Source organism: Plecotus auritus (genome assembly GCF_963455305.1).
Source record: "Plecotus auritus genome assembly, chromosome: 3".
NCBI lineage: Eukaryota > Metazoa > Chordata > Mammalia > Chiroptera > Vespertilionidae > Plecotus > Plecotus auritus.
This window is the reverse complement of record NC_137772.1, coordinates 173,386,565-173,411,096: the sequence shown is the minus strand read 5'-3', so window position 1 is coordinate 173,411,096 and position 24,532 is coordinate 173,386,565. Positions and strand designations below refer to the sequence as shown.

General features: G+C 41.0%; 1 protein-coding gene across 7 annotated transcripts in view; it reads right to left on the bottom strand.

Annotated features, from left to right (window-relative positions):
- Window positions 1–10,513, bottom strand: part of LOC308243413 (cyclic AMP-dependent transcription factor ATF-7) — a 109,311-nt gene extending 98,798 nt beyond the window's left edge. For 2 of the 7 annotated variants that reach the window (XM_080658908.1, XM_080658913.1), the window contains exon 1: window positions 10,387–10,511. The gene's annotated coding sequence lies outside the window, so the exon portion shown is untranslated. The other 5 variants (XM_080658909.1, XM_080658911.1, XM_080658914.1 and 2 more) reach the window with 4 other exon arrangements.
- Between the last annotated feature and the right edge of the window lie 14,019 nt (window positions 10,514–24,532).

Genomic DNA, 24,532 nt, shown 5'->3' with positions numbered 1-24,532 from the left:
GGGATGGAGCCAGCAACCCAGCATGAGCCCTGACCGGGAATAGAACCATTACCTCCTGGTTCACAGGTCGACGCTCAACCACTGAGCCACACTGGTTGGGCAATAAGGACTTTTATAATGTGACAAGTACTAAATTATTTTTCAAAATTTAGAAATTAGGTTTCCTTAAAATATGGTTAATTTAAATTAACCCTAGCCCTGGCCGGTTTGGCTCAGTTCCTAGAGCATCGGCTTATGGACTGAAGGGTCCCCAGTTCAATTCCAGCCAAGGGTATATGCCCAGGTTGCAAGCTCAATCCCCAATGAGGAAAGTGCAGAAGGCAGCTAATCAATGATTCTCTCTCATCATTGATGTTTCCATCTCTCTCTTCCTCTCTGAAATCAATAAAAATATATTTTAAAAAATAAAGATGTTTTTAAAAAATTAACCCTAGTTCTGAATATTTAGCATATTCACCTAGCACCTATTAAAAAACAGATTCCTAGGCCTCCTGCATTCACTTGGTTTTGGCTTCCAAGAATTATCGCCTTGGGTAATTCTGACACCTTTTGAGAGCACTAAAATGGAGAGCTTATATTCCTTCTATATGGTAAGTAGCTATATTTTTCAAGTTTGGTACTATAAGATAGTACTCAAAGTGAGCTCCAGGGATCCCTATTGATCCCTTTCAGAGCGTTCACGGGTGTTTAAATCGTACATGGATAAAGATCTACTTAAAGGGCAAGGCAGGCCAATGCATTTTAAATATGTTTTATTATTATTGTTGTTGATTTTAGAAAGAGAGGAAGGGAGAGATAAAAACACCAATCGGCTGCCTCCTGCACAGCCAATCCCCCTACTGGGGATCAAATCTGCAACCCAAGCATGTGCCCTGACTGAGAATCAAACCTGTGACCGCTTGGTGCATGGGTCCATGCTCAATCAACTGAGCCACATCTGCTGGGCCCAATACATTTTATTGATCTGAGAGAGGAAAGAGAGGGAGAGAGAAATAGAAACATCAATGATGAGAGAGAATCATTGACTGGCTGCCTCTTGCACATCCCCTACTGGGGACTGAGCCACAACCCAGTCATGTCCAATGCATTTTACTATAACAGAATAACAAAAGTTCACAAATATAGTCTTTGATTTTACACATCTAAACTTTAACAAACTATCACTTTTCAAATTTTGGTGTAGTATCAAAGAATAAAGGCTATCTATAATTATCTGAAAAAGAATCTTTTCTTTTCCTATTACACATCTGTCTGAGCCCATGGTTTCTTCATGTACTTCAATCAAAACAACATATCATAACAAATTGAATGCAGAAGCAGATATGAGAATCTTGCTGTTTTCTATTAAGTCAGACATTAAAGAGATTTAAAGCTCTTCCCTTAAATCTTTTGAAAACTTGTTATTTATGTTGTTATTTTAAACTATTTTTAAAATTTCTCCATTTTAATTTCTGATATACTAAGTATCAATAGATATAACCAAGGTAAACAAAAATTCTTTGGAGTCCTCAATTAATTTTTAAGAAGAAAAAAGAGTGGATTCTAAGACCAAAAGCAGTTGGAAACCCACTGCTTTAAGAAATACATAAACAGTAGAGTACCACCCTGGATTGATGAATCGAAGAGCAGGTTGAAATTAATTTTGAATTTCAGGCTCAGACATGCAGGAACAGGTTTCAAAGAAAGGACCCAGATTAGACCAAATAGTTTTGTAGCAAATGACAAAAAACAGATGGAAGTGAGAATTAGGCTGAGTCATAACTTAGGCAACACATGGCCAAAGTTTAGAACCTATCTCTGGAAGCAGCTTCATACAGCCAACTACTTGAGTAGAAGTTTTTATCTATCTAGGCTTTTGGAGGATTCAAGGAACTATTTTTGAACTATCCTCAGAAAAGTTAATAAAGCAAAAACAAAGAAGCAACCACTTGCTAAAGTGATAGCAGGAAGCAGAGTTAGAAACAGAGAACATTATACCTATGTTTGGCCTCAATATGCATTTTGAAAACAGAAAAATTCCTGGACATTGGTAAACTGTCAAAATCTAATATTGCGTTTCAGTTTTTTCCTATTCATTTTCAGATAAAGTAGGATCCCTAAAGCAATAAACCAATACTAATGAACCTTAAAATACTAATCTTTAAGGATAGGTTAGAAATCATCATGGACTTGCCCTGGCCAGTGTGGCTCAGTTGGTTGGGCGTCATCCATGCACCAAAAGGTTGCTGATTCAATTCCTGGTCAGGGCACACGCCCAAGTTGTGGACTGGATCCCCAGTAGGGAGTGTGCAGGAGGCAGCTGATAGATGCTTCTCTCTCATATCAATGTTTCTCTCCCTTTTCCTTCCTCTCTCTCTAAAATCAATTTAACAAAATCTTTTCTAAGACTGCCCACATACTGGCAACACAGTGATCTATTTGGGGTATTCCAATGCTCACTGATTAACTTTCAACAGTCCCAAACACTGATGCATAAATATTAGCAAACTACTGCTTGACCAAATTTTTTTTAAAAAGCCCTGGCTGGTGTGGCTCACTGGATAGAGCTTCGGCCCACACACCAAAGGGTCATGGGTTCAATTCCCAATCAAGGGCATGTACCTGGTTTGCAAGTTCAATCCTTGACCAAGTCAGGCACGTGTAAGAGGTAACCAATCGATATGTCTCTCTCTCACACATCAATGTTTCTCTCTCACATTCTCTCCCCCTCCACCCACTTCCTTCCACTCTCTCTAAAAATAAATGGAAAATATATCCTTGGGTGAGGATTAACAGCAACAAAAAAAAAAAACTTAAACAAAAAGAAAGAAAATGGTGCTAGCCCTGGATGATGTGGCTCATTAAGGTGAACATTGTCCCATGCACCAAAAAAGAGGTCACCAGTTTCATTCCTGGTCAGAGCACATGCCTGGGTTGTGATCCCCAATAGGGGAGGGATACAGGAGGCAGCAGATCGATGTTTCTCACATCAATGTTTTTTTTCCCTCTCTCTCTCCCTTCCTCTCTAAAATAAATTTAAAAATATAAAAAATAAAATAGCGCTAGAAGAGACATGTTAGTACCAGAAATACCATGCTAAAGAAAACCAGCATGGTGTTACTCAAGTTTGATAAAGCTTAAATAAATACTAGTGGCAAGAAATTTGATGCCAACACGAATCATTTATAGCAATTATATTCAAGAAATCATCCTCTTTTTATAATATAGTCAGGCTTATTCCTGTTTCAAAAAGAATGGTTATGCTCTATTTTTAATCTGAAAAAAAAAAAGTTGCCCTAACTGGTTTGGCTCAGTGGATAGAGTGTTGGCCTGCAGACTGAAGGCCCCAGGTTCGATTCTGGTCAAGGGCATGTACCTTGGTTGCGGGCACATCCCCAGTAGGGGTTGTGCAGGAGGCAGCTGATTGATCCCCAGTGCGGGGTGTGCAGGAGGCAGCTGATTGATGTTTCTAACTCTCTATACCTCTCCCTTCCTCTCTGTAAAAAAAAATCAATAAAATATATTTTTTTAAAAAAGTATTTTTCTACCGCATGAATTTTAACCCCCAAATAAAATTTGGCTAATTTAGCATATAAGATTCCTTTGTCCACTATGTCAGAAAGAAGCATTATATCATATAATAAGGTATTAGTAAGTAATTCTACTCAAAGAAAGCAAGTTGGATTTTTTGAGGAGGTAGGACTATGATAAATCAGTACTGTTCCCACAGAGGCCCAAGCCACAAGCTCAAAAGTGACTTTTTAAGCTAAATCTTGGTTCCTGTTACTTTCATAAATTGATATTTATTTTTATTTTTTTTTAAATATTTTATTGATTTTTTTACAGAGAGGAAGGAAGAGGGATAGAGAGTTAGAAACATCGATGAGAGAGAAACATCGATCAGCTGCCTCCTGCACACCTCCCACTGGGGATGTGCCCACAACCAAGTTACGTGCCCTTGACCGGAATCGAACCTGAGACCCTTCAGTCCGCAGGCCGACGCTCTATCCACTGAGCCAAACCGGTTTTGGCCATAAATTGATATTTATTAAGGATAAGTGCAGGATTGAATAGAAGAGAGAAACTTTTTTCACAGTTGGGTTTCAAATGTATGAGAACACTTAGGATTAAAATTACCCAAAGATGAAAAAAAACTAACAAAGTTAATTCTTGTGTTTGTAATGAGTTTTGTTTCCTAATAAGTGTCCTTATATTCCGCATAAGACTAATGCAGTAACTCACCTTTGGTTTAGTTGGGACTCTTTCCTAGATGTCTGCCTACAAAATTTTAGAAATTAGATAAATTTATCTTTTCATAAAAACTTTCCTGAATTGTAACACTTCATCTTTCCGTTCCAAAGAAGCCAAACAGTATCTTTACTTTCAAATTGAACTGAATTTTGCTTCATTACATACAGACAGTGAGTATATTCAGATTTTAAAAGTTTCTAAACAAAAGGACAAACAAGTGAAGGAAAGGAAGCCAAATACTATGATTTAACAGAAAAACAACAACACTCTTTCAACAGAAAGTGTCCACCAGGGAAATTCTGAAGAGAAAATGTCATGATAAAATATTTTAAGACATGAAATGTCCAATGCAAAATATTTGTTGTTGGTGGTGTTGATTTTTTTTTTTTTTTGGCTTAAGAGTTATTATTTATTGCTATTTATGTTCCTTACTTTTTGTTTATCCATTCCCACTGGGTCAGTAGAACCATTTTAATTTTATTTTCTTTACAGTCCATTTTTCTTCCTGATTCTTCAATAGTAAGTTCCCTGAGATGAGCTCTATTTATGAATGTTTGGACTGGAAAGGACCTTGAGCGGTCATCATGTCCATCCCTCTACTTTTCCAAGAGAATTCATAACTGAACAATCTCAGATGGATAGAAGGTATCAAAAGAAAATGTAAAGCATTCCCTAACAGCATGTTACTTTATTCCACATGAACATTTACACTCACAATTTGCAATTTTCTAAAAACGAAAGTAAAAATTAAAGCCCCAAAGAGGAAGGTGCTTTAACAATGCATTTATCAACTAAACTGCTCAAACATAAATTCAACTATCAGGTCTAAAATTAACACATAGAAAAGTTGTTGGCTGCCAACATAAAGTCTTAGTCCCTAGAGATGTCTTCTGAGGTTCTATCTTATTTGTAGTACCATTTCACCTATAGCACATAGTGACAAATACAGACTACCACACCAATAAATTATAATTATAAATGGCAATTACATGTGTGTGTATATGTGTACTTTTTACAGGTGGTACAAGTTTTTATTCCAAACAGAAAATAAAAAGTTAGATATAAATTGGAGATGTCAATATTATGGAAAACTATAATACAATTGTTATGTGGACAATAGTTTAATTCTTTAATATGTAACTTAAAATGTTCAGGGAATAGCATTTTGTCCTAAAATAGTTTCTACAACAGAATTTCATCTGATGACAAAAAGCATACAAAAGATACACTGTTAATCATTCTATATTAATTTAAACAAAAAAAGGAAGCAGGACCAGAAGTCTTTGAAATGGGGGTAAACATACTTGAAAAAAATAGGGAGCAGAGAAGATAGAGTCCAGAAATTATAGACTGATGAAATATTGTTTACCAAGAAGATTATAAAATGAATTATTAAGTAGATGGCTTTAAACAACTGGCAAGTAATGCAGTGATCTATAAACATTAGCATAAGATGGCAAAATAGTAACTAATGTCTAACTTCATTTTCTCTTTTTAACAGGGTCTCTAGCCAAGAAGCTCAGGTATATGCCCAGAAATAGAATATTTTTAGATTACTTTTAGATTACAACAGGGAAACTCTTAATACTTCATAAGAAATATAGGTTAGATTTTAAAACAGTAGGTGGATTCATAAATGAATTTTATCCAAAAGATTGATTAATGGATTAATATCAACCTAATGATAGTACGATGTTAAAGCATTGCTTCACACTTATATGTTTTACCAGTCACCTAAAACAAAAACTTAGGTGTTAGGACATCTGTAATACTGTCAACAATAAAAAATAAATTAAGAAAACACACACCATAGGAGTCATGTTTATCACATTTATCTATCAATACAAAAATATAAGGAATGCCCAAGAGGCTAAATAACATTATCAAGCTAAAACAATGAACCAAAACCAACGAGATGACAGTTACTGGGATCAATATAAAGTCTTCAATTACATTTAAAAAATCAATTACAAAAAAAAAATCAATCACACAGGCAGGTGGCGTGGCTCAGTAGTTGAGCATCGACCTATGAACCAGGAGGTCACGGTTTGATTCCAGGTCGGAGCATATGCCCAGGTTGCTGGCTCGATCCCCAGTAGGGGGCATGCAGAAGGCAGCCAATCAATGATTCTCTCTCATCATTAATGTTTCTCTTTCTCCCTCTCCCTTCCTCTCTGAAATCAATAAAAAAAATATATTTTTTTAAAAATCAATTACACAAATTAATGTGATCTTAGGCTTTAAAAATAGAGGTATGGAGTACAATTTAAAAAAGAGGCCACTCTCGCCTGTACTTTTATTGATCAGATATCTGAGATGTTATATTCAGACCTAGACAAGAAGCCCTAAAAAATTAGGCAACTGCTGAAACCAGTTTGGCTCAGTGCATAGAGCGTCGGCCTGCGGACTGAGGGGTCCCAAGTTCGATTCCGGTCAAGGGCATGGGCTGCGGGCACATCCCCAGTGGGAGGTGTGCAGGAGGCAGCTGATCAATGTTTCTCTCTCATCGATGTTTCTAGCTCTCTATCCCTCTCCCTTCCTCTCTGTAAAAATATCAATAAAATATATATTAAAAAAAATTAGGCAACTAAGTTGATGAGGAACCTGTACTTTATTAAAAATGTCATTTAAGGAATAGCTGAAAGACCTTGGGATAGTTATCCCAGTAACAGAAGCCTTAACAAGACATAACTGTCATCAAATATTTGAAGGACTACCATGCTGACAAGGAATTAGGTTTATTTATTGTAGCTTGAGATGGCAGAATTAAAGAGCTTCAGCACAATGTACAGAATGTTCTAAAAGTAGAGTTCCAAAATGGAACAGGGAATCTGTGAAGTGAGGATCTTTGTCTTATAGCATTCGGAAGGTAAAAGACTATGCTTCAGGGATTCCAAATATGATGCCTTTTCACATTTCATGAATATACTTGATCCCAAAATAAGCCTGTTAAGAGGAAGGAAGGCAACGTTGAAAAATGAGAAACTTAAAACTGCTTTCTTTCACATGTTTCTAAAGAAATGGAAAACCTTTCATGAACTCTAAAATCAGTACCATTTTCAGAGAAACCAACAACAAAAGAAATTAATGCTTCTTTTTAAATGAATACTGCATTTGTTTTTCTTAAAGAAACATCTGCACCTTAACTTTAGTTTATCAAGGAATAAGAGACAATTATACTCCAGCCTGCCAACTAGTGCCACAAAGAGAGTTGTCTTTATTAGATATTTATATGGCAATGCTATTTGCTCCACCCAAAACTTCCTCCCAAGGAGAAGGCTCCTCCTTATCAGACGTGGATAGGAGGCTGCTGTAACTCCCTCCTTCTGACTCCCTCCTACTGCAGCCTAGGAAAAACTCAGTCTTGACATGTACAAAACAATAACTTGTGAGAACTTCAGAGCAGCTGTGTTCAGACAGAGCCAGGGACTTTACTTGAGGCAAAGTAGTAGCTTAAGAATTTGTTTAAAAAAAAAAATGATTTCCATTTTGGGTTGAAAGCAGGGAGAGGAAAGAAGAAAGGAGATACAGTAATGATATCCATTAATATTTAAAATCCATAATAAACAAGAATGCTTACTAATTACAACACGGAAACTATCATGGGATGGTACCTTTGATTCACAAATTTAAAGATGAGCACTCTAACTTTCTGCTAACACTAATGGGAAATGGGAAAAACAAATTTTGCACTTAACAGTGCCCAAGTCAAAGCCATCACAAATTCTAGGACAGAAGACTAAAAGAAGGGGCTTTGCTATTTTGTTGGATTATTTTTGTGTGCTATCGCCAGGCAAACTGTGAAAATGTCTGAAAGTCCAATAGTAATGTTCTGAATGTGAAATACTGGAACCAAATTCAGTTAAGTAACGCTAAAGATCAGTAATCAATTGGTCTCAGTGTGCCATATGGGCGACTTCCTGGCCAAGAGAAAAAGCTTCAAATGGTACCTGAAAACCAAAGGTTAATACAAAACAACATACTCTGGTTTTTCTTCACATAACAGCTTTAACAGTATTTCAGCTATTAATTTGCTTCTCAAAAGTAAAAGGAGGAGACGCCCTAGCTGGTTTGGCTCAGTGGATAGAGTGTAGGGCTGCGGACTGAAAAGTCCCAGGTTCGATTCCAGTCAACCGCACATGCCCAGGTTATGGGCTCAATCCCCCAGATTGTGGGCTCAATCCCTGGTAGGAGCCATGCAGGAGGCAGCCAATCAATGATTCTCTCTCATCACTGATGTTTCTAACTCTCTCCTCCTCGCTGAAATAAAAAAATATATATTTTTTAAAAAGTAAAAGGAGAAGAGAAGGAATGTAAAAGATAAATATATGTAATAATAAAGAAGTTATTAATTAATTGGCTATATTAGTCCAATTCATCATTAAATAATACACAACTATCAAACAAAGAGCAAGGGATTGTCATTATTCTGTACAGAATTAAGAACTGGTAAAACTACTTAGTATAGCTGCCAAACTTTTTTTCAGTTTCTTTCCTTACAGACATGTTACATTTCGTAATAGTCTCCACTTACCTTACATCCTCCATGTTTAAGTACAAATTGTGTTTGATTTCCCCAACCCTTGCCCTAAGATATAATGACATATATTTAGCTTCTGAGTCTGGACACAAAGGGAAAAACTGAAATTTTTCACTTTCCTGAAATATGTGTCCATTTTATTTACACCATTCAAAAATATATAGCATAAGCTAATTAAAACTGCAACCACCCATTTAATAACTCTTAAAGAATATAAGTAGGTAAGACACATTTAACAAAACACACTTCAGTTTAGTATATTTCTCTGTGCTTAGAAAACCTATAAAGACGGATACCTCTACAGAAATTACTTACACTATTGCAAAGTTTTTAAACATAGGAATCAAGTGGGCTTGCCGACAAAACTGTGCACACTCCCACAAACCTTCACTTATGACACAACCTTCAGAGATACTAAAACGCCCACTAAGCAGAAAACAAACTTTTAAAGTTAGGAAAGTAGCTAAATGGGAATTTGGGTAGGAGGTGCTCTGGGTAGTAAACACCCTCGTCAGAGAACATAAACAAGCAACTCGAGCAACATATAACTCCTTCTGGGACTCCAACTTGGACTGCTTCCGTCCCAGGCCCCCATCCCCGAGTTAGGAAGAGATTAAATGTGGGAAAAGTTAGAGAGGGAAAAAGGAAATCAGAGTAGAAGTGATGAAAGTGTGTGCGTTTTTTCTCCTTCTCAAGCCCTATCCAGCATTCTTGCAGGCTGATCACCAGACTGGAAGTCAAATCCACCAAAAGCCCTAAAACAGTACCCAAGTTTTTTCTGATACCTACATTCAAAACCTGTATATATCAGCCGTCTCCTTCTCAAATACCTCCTTTTCACCTCTGGAGTCCCCCATACTCTTCTCAAAGTGAAGTCTTTTGGCTACCAAGCCCACCACTATGTAAGTCTTCCTAAACTCATTCACTTAATTTTTTCCAAATCTATACTTTTCCTGATACCATGTCCCTGATATTCTTCTTTATAATTCAATCGAAATGCCATGATTCTCATTTCCAATGAGTAAACCCTATCTATCTTCCAGGCTCACTTACTGCGATGTTTTCACCTACTCATCCCTACCTTCTGCCTATTACCTCCAGCTTCTTCCAATGCCAAGTCCCCAACCCCACTCTTTCAGAAGCCAGTTTAGCACCCCTCCCCTTTCTCCCATTCCACCCCAATTCCATGATCCTTCCCTTAGGCTACACTACTACACTTCCATTCCCTCAGGATTCAACTCCCCACTTCTTGCCACGCCCTGTGCCCCCCGGGGCTACTTACCCCCAAGTTCTCCCCACACTTCAGGCCTCTGGCCCCGCCTTCCCCCACCCCTAAAGGAAGGAGGCGGGAGGAGGGAAAGAGGGGCGGCACTCCGCAAGGTAAAGACGATCTCCCATTAGTGCTTATCGCCGCCAATCTTAGCTTCCTTTTCTCTTATTGGTCAGCATTAGTCCATGCCCCACCCTCTTCCTCAGACAGGGCCCGGCCACCGCCTCAGCGCCCCCGTCCAACACAGCCTAGGAGGGGAGACCCCGGCCTGGGAGACTGGGACTGATCAGAGTTGAAGGAGAGACTCTCGTCACATCATGGGCTAGTTAATGTTAACAGGACTCACCCGCTGGCAGCTCCGTCGCCTCCCGCCCGCCCGCGCTCGGTCCCACAATCTGTCTCCAGCTCCTTCTTCCCCCCCTTAGCGGAGCTGATACTTTCCTCTCGTCCGGCCAGGCGCGCTCATCTCTCGCGAGATATGGGGGGGCGGGGGGAGGGTGGAGGAAGGGCGAGATCCGTAGGGCCTGACTTGGAAAGGGGCCGAGGGGCGGGGCTCCGGGAGAATGTAGGGGCCAGACTTTTAGTGGGCAGGTCTGGGGAGCGAGGCTGAACGAGTTCGGGACACACAGATCACACGTGTCCGGTTGCGAAACGTAGGGGGAAAGGAAAAGAAAAAGGAATCTTTACAGGTGCCTGTAGTAGTGGAAATCCAAAAAGTGAAGTAAATATTCTAGGGAATGAAATTATCCCAAAGGAACGCATTTTAAAAAACGAGACAAGATTATACCTGAATAAAGCTGTTAAAAAGAAAAAAGTGGAGGAAAAACCTGAGGCAGGTACTCAAGGGATTCGGGGTTCCAAACAGTCGTGTAGTTGCATTTTCTTCTTTGCACGTAGAGTAGCATCCCTGTGGCCACAATCTGCTGGGGGTGGGGTGGTGGGGAGACAGTGGGAAGGGTTCAACTGCAGGAACTGGCAACTTTTAAAACATGTGCATGTTGTTCCCACTATCCTCCAGGGTCATCACTTCCTTAATGGCAAAGAAGTTTAAAATACTCTTAGCCCTAGAACTTGAGTGAATATATTGAAAAAAGCAAGCCCCCAGCACAGCGAGCCCTCTCGTTTAGCCCTCTGCCTTTGGTTGAGGTGCATTTCTGAGTTTCTTTACAATTGAGTTAGCAATCAATCCCATTTTGCTCAAAGAGTTGTAATGATCAAATGAGATAATTTATTTGAAACTGCTTGAGAATTAAAAAGCACTATGTTTATTACTCAGCAACTATTATAACAAATACATAACAGGACTTATGTTCTAGGCATGGGGAGAAGAGCCTGACAGACCAGGTTCCTGCTCTGATATATTTTATATTTTAGTGGCGAGGAGGAGACAGTTAATAAACCAATAAACACAAATGCGTAAGTCCTTCCTGGTGTGGCTCAATTGGTTGGAGCATCCTCTTGTGCACTGAAGGGTCATATATACACAGGTTCGATCCCCTATTGGGATGCATGGAAGCAACCAATCAATGTTTCTCTTCCCCCCACCCCCCAAATAAAAACATATATTAAAAGAACACAAATATAAATATTTCAGTTAGTGGAGAGTGTTTCAGAGTAATGAGACAGAAGGAGACCAGGAGTGGGGAAGCAACTTTACTCCCGTTGTTGAGAGAAGGCCTCTTTAAAATAATGTTTGAACCAGGAGTTGGAATTGAACCATGAGGAGACAGCCTTGGGGAGATTTTGGGTGAGACATCAAATGCAAAGACTGTATTAAAATTATTCTCATATGGTTACCAAGATGATAATTTTTATGTTGTGTATTTTTTACCACAAATTAAAATAAAACTTTTAAAATATTTATAATTATAAGGAGAGTTGACTCAAAAATATTGCCTATGGAATCTCTTTTCCTTTCTGCAGTTTTGTATTACTCAGCTTTCTGAACTTCCTACCTAGGATCTCATCTATCCTCATAGCACCCTCTGAAAGGTAGAAAGAATCCAGGTAATTTCTCTCTAGGTAGCAAAGGTGACACAGAAGCATAGAATCATTTATATTCTTATAAAGTGAACTGAGAAAAGTTGAGAGGAGTCTTAGCTTCCAATCTACTCTCCCATAAAACAATTACTACTAAAAATAATGCAATTATAGAAAATATAATTTTCAATCTAAATGGGAGATTTGTATATGATAGAAGTGGCATTACAAATCAGAGAGGAAGGGATTCTACAGTTGTGTTAGAATAATGGCTATTACTCTATATATACAAAATAAATATAATAGCTAACGTTCATAGATCCTACTTTGCTCCAGGCAGCATTCTGTTTTACGGGTATTAATTTTTTCCAAATTTATATCTCCAACCCATATCTGTCCCCTAAACTTCAGACTAATATCTCCAACTGCCTACTTAATAAATCCACTTGGATGTCTAATCAGTATTTCCAACTTAATATTTCCAAACAAATTCTTCCTCTCTCTTCCATATGTGACAGTTCCCTAGTCTTCCCTATCTTAGTAAAAGGTACCTCCATTGTTCCAGCTATATTTTTTAAATTGAGATATAATTTACATAAAATAAAATGCACCTTTTAAAAGTGGATCATTCATTGATTTTTAGTATGTTCACATAGTTATGAAACTATAATCAATATCTAAATCCAGAATATCTCTCCCAAAAGAAACCCCATACTCACAAGTAGCCAATCTCCATTTACTCCCCACCAGTTCCTAACAACCACAAGTCTACTTTCTATCTCTGTGGATTTGTCTGTTATAGACATCCTATCTAATAAAAGAGTAATATGCAAATGGACCATCACTCCAACACACAAGATGGCTGCCCCCATGTGGTCAAAGATGGCTGCCCCCATGTGAACACAAGATGGCCACCACAAGATGGCCAGCAGGGGAGGGCAGTTGGGAGGGACCAGACCAGCAGGGGAGGGCAGTTGTGGACGATCAGGCCAGCAGGGGAGGGCAGTTGGGAGGGACCAGGCCTACAAGGGAGGGCAGTTGGGGGCGATCAAGCCTGCAGGGGAGGGCAGTTAGGGGTGACCAGGCCGGCAGAGGAGGGAAGTTGGGGGCAACAGGCCTACAGGGAAGGGCAGTTTGGGGGACCAGGCCTGCAGGGGAGGGCAGTTAGGGGCAATCAGGTTGGCAGGGGAGCAGTTAGGCATCAATCAGGCTGGCAGGGGAGTGGTTAGGGGGTGATCAGGCTGGCAGGCAGAAGCGGTTAGGGGCAATCAGGAAGGCAGGCAGGCGAGCAGTTGGGATCCAGCAGTCCTGGATTGTGAGAGGGATGTCCGACTGCCCGTTTAGGCCCAATCCCTGTAGGGGTCCCAGATTGCAGAGGGTGCAGGCTGGGCTGAGGGACACACCCCACCCTGTGCATGAATTTCATGTACCGGGCCTCTAGTCTATATAATAAAAGCCTAAGTGACCTTTACGGCAGAACGACCGGAATGACTGTTCGCTATGATGCACACTGACCACCAGGGGCAGACACTCAATGCAGGAGCTGCCCCCTGGTGGACAGTGTGCTCCCACAGGGGGAGCGGCCGCTCAGCCAGAAGCTGGGCTCACGGCTGGCGTGCAGCGATGGCAGTGCTAAGAAGCAGTGAACCAAGCTATAAGGAGCAAGGGGTCCCGGACTGCAAGAGGGCGCAGGCCTGGCTGAGGTACCCCCCCTCCTCCAAGTCCATGAATTTTGGGCCTCAGTTGATGGCCATTTGGATTGTTCCCACTTTTGAGCTATTATGAATAATGTTGCTTTGAACATCCATGTACAAGTTTTTATATAGACATTGTTTTCAATTCTCATGGTATATACTGAAGAATGGAATTGCTGGTCATATGGTAAGTTTATGTTTAACTTTTTGAGAAACTGCCAAACTGCTTCTCAAAGCAACTGCATCATTTTACAATACTACTAGCAATGTTAGAAGGTTCCAATTTCTCCACATCCTCACACTAACACCGTTATTGTCCATCTTTCTGATTTTAGCCATTCAAGTGGATGTGAAATGGTATTTTAGTGTTTTATTTCTTTTTAATATCCCCCATTTTTTATTGAGTTGCTTGTTTTGTTGAATTTTTAGTTCTTTATTTGAGCTGGTAACTTTTATTTTTATTTTATTTATTTATTTATTCATTTATTTATTTATTTTTGTTACTCCTCACCCAAGGATATTTTCCCATTGATTTTTAGAGTGGAAGGGAGGGGGAGAGACAGAGAGAAAGAGAGAGAGAAGCATCGACATAAAGAGACACATATATTGGTTGCCTCCTGCAGTGCCCCGACCAAGGCCAGTGGTAGGGATGGAGCCTACAACTGAGGTATATGCCCTTGACCAGAATCGATGGTCAAGGTCTGACACTATTTACTGAGCCAAACCGGCTAGGGCAGTGGTTTTAATTTACATTTCCCTAATGACTAATAATGTTGTACATCACTTCATGTGCTTATTGGCCATTTAAACACCTTTCGATTACTTTGCTCATGTTGGAACTGAGTTACTTATATTTCTACTAGAGGCCTGATGCACGAAATTCATGAACGGGGGGGGTGGGTTGTCCCTTAGCCCAGCTTGCACCCTCTGCAATCTGGGACCCCTCGAGGGATGTCCGACTGCCCGTTTAGGCCCGATCCCTGTAGGATCGGGCCTAAACGGGCAGTCGGACATCCCTCTCACAATCCAGGACTGCTGGCTCCCAACTGCTCGTCTGCCTTCCTAATTGCCCCTAACCACTTCTGCCTGCCAGCCTGATCACCCTCTAACCACTCCCCTGCCAGCCTGATACCTAACTGCTCCCCTGCCAGCCTGATTGCCCCTAACTGCCCTCCCCTGCAGGCCTGGTCACCACCCCAACTGCCCTTCCCTGCAGGCCCGATCGCCCCCAACTTCCCTCCTCTGCCAGCCTGGTCACCCCTAACTGCCCTCCCCTGCAGGCTTGATCGCCCCCTACTGCCCTCCCTTGCAGTCCTGGTCCCTCCCAACTGCCCTTCTCTGCTGGCTGGCCTGATCGCCCACAACTGCCCTCCCTTGCCGGCCTGGTCCCTCCCAACTGCCCTCCCCTGCTGGCCATCTTGTGGTGGCCATCTTGTGTCCACATGGGGGCAGCCATCTTTGACCACATGGGAGCAGCCATCTTGTGTTTTGGAGTGACAGTCAATTTGCATATTACTCTTTTATTAGCTAGGATAGAGGCCTGGTGCACGGGTGGGGGATAGCTGGTTTGCCATGAAGGGTGTCCCAGATCAGGGTGGGGGTTCCCTTTGGGCATGAGGCAGCCTGGGCAAGGGGCCTGTGGTGGTTTGCAGGCCGGCCACACCGCGCCCCCCCCCCCCCCCACAACCCAAGCAGAGGCCCTGTTATCTGGGATTTATCTTCTATAATTGAAACTTTGTAGCCTTGAGCAGAGGCCAGGGCCAGCCAGAGCAGGCTGGAAGCTTGGCTTTCTCCATCGCCAGGGGCAACCCAAGCCTCAGGCTGGCTCCAGCTCCGTGGCTGCTGCCATTTTTGTTGGGATTTATTTATCTTCTATAATTGAAACTTTGTAGCCTTGAGCAGAGGCCAGGGCCAACCAGGGCGGACAGGAAGCTTGGCTTCCTCTATTGCCTGGGAAACCCAAGCCTCCTGCTCACTCCATGGCCACAACCATCTTGGTTGGGTTAATTTGCATACTTGCTCCTGATTGGCTGGTGGGTGTGGCTTGTTGGTGTAGCGGAGGTACAGTCAATTTGCATGTTTCTCTTTTATTAGTGTAGATTATTGAGTTGTAAGAGTACTTTATATATTCTAGATACTGGACTCTTAACAGATATATGATTTATATCTGTTTTTCCTATTCTGCTTGTTGTCTTTTTACTTTCTGGTAAAGTATTTCCAAACACAAACATTTTTAATTTTGGTAAGATCCAATTTATCTTTTCTCCTTTGTATTGTTGGTGCTGTATCTAAGAAACCACAGCCTAATTCAAGGTCACAAAGATTTACACCTACGGGTATGTTTTTTTCTAATATTTATATAGATTTTTTCAATTGCAGTTGACATTCAATATAATAGTTTCAAGTGTACAGCATAGTGGTTAGACACTTATATAACTTACAAAGTGATCACCCATAAGTCTAATACCCACCTGACACCATACATAATTATTAAAATATTTTTGATAGTATCAGCTATGTTGTACTTTACATCCCCATGACTATTTTGTAACTGCCAATTTGTACTTTTTAATCCCTTCTCTTTTTTCACCCAGTCCCGCAACCCTCCTCCCATCTGGCAACCATCAGTTTATTCTCTGTTTCTATGAGTTTGTTTCTGTTTTGTTTGTTCACTTACTGTTTTTTAGATTTCACATATAAGTGAAATCATGTGGTATTTGTTTTTCTCTCACTGGCTTATTTCACTTAGCACAATACCCTCTAGATCTGTCCATGTTGTTGCAAATGGTAAGATTTCATTCTTTTTTCATGGCCGAGTAATATTCTATTGCATATTTGCATATATGTACCACATCTTTTTTTTTTTTTTTTTTTTTTGGTAAATCCTCACCCAAGGATTTTTTTCCATTGATTTTTAGAGAGAGTGGAAGGGAGGGGAGAGACAGAGAGAAAACATTGAGGAGAGAGAGAGGATCGAGCCCGCAATCAAGGTATGTGCTCTTGGCTGGAATCAAACCTGCGACCTGTCAGTCCTCGGGATGAGGCTCTAACTATTGAGCCAAACGGTTAGGGCTTTACCAAATCTTTATCCAATAATCTATTGATGGACACTTAGGCTGTTTCCATATCTTTGCTATTGGTAAAGCATGCTTCAATGAACATTAGTGTTTTGGATTTCTTTGGATAAATAATCAGAAGTGGGATTGCTGGGTCATATTGTAGTTTTATTTTTTTTATTTTTATTTTTTAAATATATTTTATTGATATTTCACAGAGAAAAAGAGATAGGGATAGAGAGCTAAAAACATCGATGAGAGAGAAACATCGATCAGCTGCCTCCTGCACACCTCCCACTGGGGATGTGCCCACAACCAAGGTACATGCCCTTGACCGGAATCGAACCCGGGACCTTTCAGTCTGCAGGCCGACGCTCTATCCACTGAGCCAAACCGGTTTCGGCTGTAGTTTTATTTTTAATTTTAATTTTCTGAGGAATCTCCATACTGTTTTGCTGCACCAATTTGCAATCCCACCAAGAGTGCAAATCACTGGCAACACCTGTTTGTGAGATAATTTTTTCTTTTTTTTTGTTTTGTTAATCTAGTTTGCATTAATACCAACTTAATTTCAATAGCATAAAAAAGCTTTATTCCTATACAGCTTTATTTCCTTCATCTTTTATGCTGTTATTGTCATACATATTACATCTTTCTACATTGCATGCCCATCAACATAAATTTATAATTATTTTTTATACAATTGTCCTTATACATACATTAGGAGAAAAAGAGAGTTACAAACAAAAATTACATTTGTATTCTCTTTTATATTTACTTATGTAGGTACCTTTTTTGGTGTTATTTGTTTATATGGATTATAGTTACTGTCTGGTGTTCTTTTATATCAGCCTGAAGAACTCTTTTTAGTATTTCTTGTAGAGCAGGTTAGTTAGTGATGAATTCTTTTCAATTTTGTTTATCTGGGAATGTCTTGATTTTGCCTTCATTTAAAAAACACACACATATGTTTATTGATTTTAGAGAGAGGAAGGTAGAAGGATAGAGAGAGAAACAACGATGAGAGTGAAACATGGATTGGCTGCCTCCTGCATGCCCCCACTGGGGATTGTGTCCATACCCCAGGCATGTGCCCTGACCAGGAATCGAACCATGACCTCCTGGTTCATGGTCCAATGCTCAACCACTGAGCAACACTGGCTGGGCTTGCCTTCATTTTTGAAGAATAGCTTTTCTGGACATAGAATTTTTGGTTGACAATCTTTTTCTTCCAATACTTTGAATGTGTCACCATACTGCTCCCGGCCTCCATGGTTTCTAATGAGAAGTCATTGAGGATACTTCACCCATGATAAATCACTTCTCTTTCATTGCTTTCAAGATTCACTCTTTGTCATTTGACAGTGAGGTTATGATGTGTGTAAGTGTGGATCTGTTTGAATTTCTTCTTCTTGAATATGTAGATTAGCCATATTTCTTCAAATATTCTTTCTTTATCTTTTTCCTCTCTTTTTGTGGTACACTTGAGGGCATATCACAGGTATCTGAGGCTCTGTTAATTTTTTGTTATTGATTTATTTTTATTTTTATTTTTTAGAGAGAGAGGAAGGAGGAGAGTGAGAAACATAAATGTGAGGGAGAAATATTTCTTTATTTGGTCAGACATTATTCTCTTTTATGTAGTTCTTTAGACATGGTTTCTTTTTTTATTTTATTATTTTTTTAAAATATATTTTATTGATTTTTTTACAGAGAAGATGGGAGAGGGATAGAGAGTTAGAAACATCGATGAGAGAGAAACATCGATCAGCTGACTCCTGCACACCCCCTACTGGGGATGTGCCCACAACCAAGGTACATGCCCTTGACCGGAATCAAACCTGGGACCCTTGAGTCCGCAGGCCGATGCTCTATCCACTGAGCCAAAGCATAGACATGGTTTCTTTTTTTAATATTTTATTTTTATTAATTTCAGAGAGGAAGGGAGAAGGAGAGAGAGATAGAAACATCAATGATGAGAATCATTAATCAGCTGCCTCCTGCATGCCCTCCACTGGGGATTGAGCCCGCAACCCGGACATGTGCCCTTGACCGGAATCAAACTCACGACCCTTCAGTTTGCAGGCCAACTCTATTCACTGAGCCAAATTGGCTAAGGCTAGACATGGTTTCTTTTAGTTCTTTGAATATATTTTAAGTGGTTAATTCAAACTCTTTGTCTAATAAGTACATTATCTGGCTTTTTTCAGGGACAGTTTCTATTGACTATTTTTTTTTAGTGGGTATGATCCATATTTTCTTGTTTCATTGAATATCTCATAAATTTTTATTGAAAACTGGACATTTAAAATAATATAATGTGGCAAGAATAAAATCAGATTCTCCTTCCTCTCTAAGGCTTAATTTTGGTGCTGTTTATTGTTGGTAAGGGTTGTTTATTTAATGGCTTTTCTGAAATAATTCTGTGTTGTCATGTGTGTCCACTGACCTCTCTGCTCAGTTAGCCTAGTGGTTAGCTAATTATTGGACAGATATTTCCTTAAATGCCTGAAACCGTAAGTCTTTGCCAAGGGACTCTGAATACATATTGGTGTTCTACATGCCTTAAACACTCAGCCTGACAGTTTATAACTCTTCTTTAGGCTTCACTTCCTGCTTGTGCAGAGCTTCAAGTTTAGTCAATGGTGAGAGGGCTTCTTAGGTCTTTATGAATGTGCATGGCCTTCTAGGTTCTCAGGAATGTCAGAACATTCCAAAGCTCCTTATGGACATCACAATCCCCAGATTTTCCTTTAAAATTTCTTTTATTAACCTGTTTTTCACCCCAACTGTTATCTACCATCACCGGCAGCTACATTGTTGAAAAAAATGCCTCTCGTTGTTTTAAACAAATGCCCTCAGGGAAAAGGCTGTTAGAATGAGGCAAGCTCTGTGTCTGGTCAAATAAAGATAGCCACAAGTGGGATCTTCCAGGGAACCACCAGACAGGTCAAATAATGATAATTTTCTGAGAATGGGGCTTTGGAGGAGCTCCAACCTGAATCTATTCCCTCTAGTGGCTGTCACGCTACTGGTTTTCATCATGATTAAAGGGTTTTGGTTTTCAAGATTACCATAGAGCTGAGGAGAGGGAAAGATGGGAATGGAGAAAATTAAAATGCCACATAATTCATTGTTCTTACTGAGATTCAGTCCTTTTTCTTTCTTTTTTTAATTTATTTTGGAGAGAGGAAGGGAGAGGAAGCTATAGAAACATCAATGATGAAAATCATTGATTGGCTGCCTCCTGCATGCCCCCTATTGGGGATCGAGCCCACAATGCGAGCATGTGCCCCAACTGGGATTCGAACTATGACCTCCTGGTTCATAGGTTGACACTCAACCACTGAGCCACACAGGCCTGGCTCAGTCCTTTTTCTTGTATACATACTCTCTTCATTATTGCAAATCTTTGATTAACTTCTGAAATTTCTAAAAGGTTGATCCTGACAATTTTGCCAATGTTCTCCTTTCTTTTATGGAAGTGGATTTTCAGGGGTTCTTACTACATCGTTTTTGCTTATTTCACTCCTTCTAATTATTTTTTCAGCCAAATCCTTTAGAGTCATCCTTGATGTCTATCTTTCTGAAACATCCCACATCAGCAAATACTGTAGAGGCAGCAAATCCTCAACCTTCAAAATAAATCCAGGATCCCACGACTCATCACCACCTTCGTTACTACCACCCTGATATAAGCCACTCCTCTCCCCTCACTTATTATTTTCTAACTAGAGGCCCAGTGCATAAAATTCATGCACGGGGGAGGGGGGCGCGGAGGGGTGGTCCCTCAGCCCAGCCTGCACCCTCTCCAATCTGTGACCCCTGGGGGGATGTCTGACTGCCTCTCGCAATCCGGGACCACTGGCTCCTAACAGCTCTCCTGCCTGCCTGCCTGATCACCCCTAACCCCTCTGCCTGCCTACCTGATCGCCCCTAACCACCTCTGCTTCAGCCCCACACCCAGGACCCAGGATTCCCTCCTCCAGCCAGCCGCAGGCACCCAGGACCTGGGCTTCCCTCCCTCTGGCCGGCCACACGCACCCAGGACTCGGGCCAGCTTTGCCCGGGCCGGCCACAGCTGTGGGGCGGGCGGCTTTTCTCCCTTTCCTGGGCTGCAGCTGCAGGCACCGGTGCCCAGGACCATGGGCGTGCGATGCCCGGGACCATGGGCAGGCGGCTTAATTAGCATATTACCCTTTTATTAGTACAGATACCTCCTTTTCTCAGACTGCCAAGCATGGTCCTATTTCAAAACCTTTGCATTTTTCTATCAGGTATACACATGGCTCATCTCTTATTTCCTTCAAATGATTGCTCAAATGACATCTCCTCTGACATGCTCCCCTGACCACTCTACACCTCATACCCCATCACTCTATCCTCATCTTGCTTCCTTTTTTTGTTTGTTTTTTGTTTTTTTAATCCTCACTTGAGGATATTTTTTCCATTAATTTTCTTTTTAGAGGGAGTAGAAGGGAGGGGAGAGACAGAGAGAGAGAGGAACATCGATGTGAGACACATTGATTGGTTGAGCCTGCAACAGAAGTAATGTCCTTGACTAGAATAGAACCCAGGACCCTTCAGTCCGAGGGCAGATGCTCTAACCATTGAGCAAAACTGGTTAGGGCTTGCTTTATTTTTTTTACTAGCACTCATCACTACCTAACATGTTATATTTACTAATATTATTGTCTGTTTCTTCCCATTAGAATGTAAGCTCATAAAGTCAAGGACTTAGTCCACTGTGTTCACTGTTGCATCTTCAGTGCCTAGAACAGTACCTGGATCATGTTGGCACTCAATAAATTCTGGTTGAATGTATGGCAAATATCTTTCATTTGCTCCTCCAGATTCACTCTCCCCCTTCTTCCCAGTATCCAGTATGGACAACATCAGTGGACTTCTTTGCCCTCTGGCTTCAGCCTATCCAGAACCCCAGTAGAAGTTTGGAGGAAAAAAGGACAGTGAAGTTGGAACATTTATTCCTCCTGTCAAATTGCCTCAGGTTTACCCCATCCCTGGATCTAAGATCACTATTTCTCCAAGGTGATTCTCTGTATGTAGAGTCTGTTCAATAACTACTGCCTACCCTTCTCCTCCCTTTGGCCATAGCTTCTTTGCTGTTATTACCCTCAGGATATTATACTATCCCTTGTGCTTTCCCTCTACCCAACTATATCTTTGTAAATAAACCATCTCAGATCATCCTAAGAGTGACATCTATTTCCTTTGGTCCCTGCCTGATCCAGATGAATAATTCTAAGAACAACTCTATGAATTAGACATTATTACCACCCCCATTTTACAGATGAGAACTCTGAGGCCCAGAAAGATTAAGAAACTTGCCTAAGATTACATAGCTAGTTAGTAACAGAGCCAGAATTTACTTTAGAAAAAAAATGTGGAAGAATATTTTTATGACAACAGGATAGGGAAGAATTGCTAAACAAAATTAAGAAAGCATACCTATAAAGGACAAGACTGAGAATACTGAAATCCTATATATCGAAAGATACCATAAATAAAGTGAAGAGACAAGTCACTGACTAGAAAATATATGCAATCTACATAAAAGATTAGTGTGTAGAATTTATAAGAAACTCATAGAAATCAGTAATAAAGCACAAACAACATAATAGGAAAAAAAGGCTATGCAAAGGATAAGAAGGGGAATTCATAGAGGAAGAAACTCAGACAGATAATAAGCATATAAAAGATGCTCAATCTCTTTAGTAATTAAGGAAGTGGAAATTAAAATAATGAGATCCCATTTCACACCATTTGGCAGATGAAAACTAGTAAGTGCAGTAAGTGTTAGCAAGGATAAAGCTAGTGGGAATGTTTGGAACAGCTACTTTGGAGAACAATTTGACAATATGTCACAAAGCTAAAGATACATATACAGTCATTCATCATTTTCTGGAGGTGATTGGTCCCAGGATCCCTGCAGATATCAAAATATGCTGATGCTCAAGTCCTTTACATAAAACTAGAGGCCCGGTGCATGAAATTCATGCATGGGGGTGTGTGTTCCTCAGCCCAGCCTGCACCCTATCCAATCTGGGGCCCCTTGAGGGATATCCGACTGCCCATTTAGGCCCGATCCTACCGGGATCCTACCGGGATCGGGCCTAAACAGGCAGTCGGACATCCCTCTCACAATCCAGGACTGCTGGCTCCCAATTGCTCGCCTGCCTGCCTTCCTGATTGCCCCTAACCGCTTCTGCCTGCCAGCCTGATCACCCCCTAACCACTCCCCTGCCAGCCTGATTGATGCCTAACTGCTCCCCTGCCAGCCCAATTGGCCCTAACTGCCCTCCCCTGCCAGCCTGGTCACCCCCAACTGCCCTCCCCTGCAGTCCTGGTCCCCCCAAACTCCCCTCCCCTGCTTTCCTGGTCATCCCTAACTGCCCTCCCCTGCCAGCCTCATCGCCCCTAACTACTCTCCCCTGCTGGTCTGGTTCCCCCCCCCCCACCCCCGCCAACTGCCCTTTCCTGCAGGCATGGGTCCCCCCCAACTGCCCTTCCCTGCAGGCCTGGTCGCCCCCAACTTCCCTCCCCTGCAGGTCTGGGTCCCCCCCAACTGCCCTTCCTTGCAGGCCCGGTTGCCCCCAACTTCCCTCCTCTGCCGGCCTGGTCACCCCTAACTGCCCTCCCTTGCAGGCCTGGTCCCTCTCAACTGCCCTCCCCTGCTGGCCATCTTGTGGCGGCCATCTTGTGTCCACATGGGGGCAGCCATCTTGTGTGTTGGAGTGATGGTCAATTTGCATATTACTTTTTATTAGCTAGGGTGGTATAGTATGTGCATATAGGTTACAGTAAGATATGTCTACACATCACTTCATTCATGGGGATTCAGTGTAATGCCTTTTGGAACTTTCTGGAACACTTTTTCTGAATACATTTTTCTTTTTTAATTGACTTTTTAAAATTTATTTGTTTATTTATTTTGAAAGAGAGAGAGGAAGGGAAGAGGGAGTGAGAGAGAGAGAGGGAGAAAGAGAGAGAGAGAGAGAGAGAGAGAGAGAAACATCGATCGGCTGCCTCCTGCAGGCACTACAACCAGGGACAGAACCCACAAACTGAGCATGTGCACTGATGGGGAATGGAATTGGCAATCCTTTGGTGCACAGGACAATGCTCAACCAACTGAGCCACACTGCCCAGGCCTTTTCTGAATAATTTTAGATGTGAAACTCGTGGATATGGAGAGTCAACTGTGCTCCATTACCTAGTAATTTCACTTGGAGAAGTCTTTCTAGAGAAGTATTTACACTTAAGGAGACATATACACAATGTTCATTGCAACACTGTTGAAAACTCTCCTTCAGTGCAAAAATGGACTACTATACACAGTTAAAAGGAATGAATTACATTTACATTTATGGAAAAGTCTCAAAAACATGAACAAATCTCAAAAAAGTAATTTTGAGCAAAAAAGCAGGTTACATATGCTCTGGCTGATGTGGCTGAGTTGGTTGGAGTGTCGTCCCATACACCAAAAGGTGCCAGGCTCAATTCCTGGTCATGGGACATACTCAGGTTGTGGGTTCAATCCCTGGTTGTGGAATCTGCAGGAAGCAACTGGTTAATGTTTCTCTCTCACATCAATGCTTCTCTCTCTCTCTCAAATAAATTAAAAAAAGAATACATACAATATGGTGCTATTTATAACTATAAAATATGCTAAACAATATGTATAATTTATAGTATATATATAGTTTATAAATATTTGTTATAAAAGTATAAAATCACACAG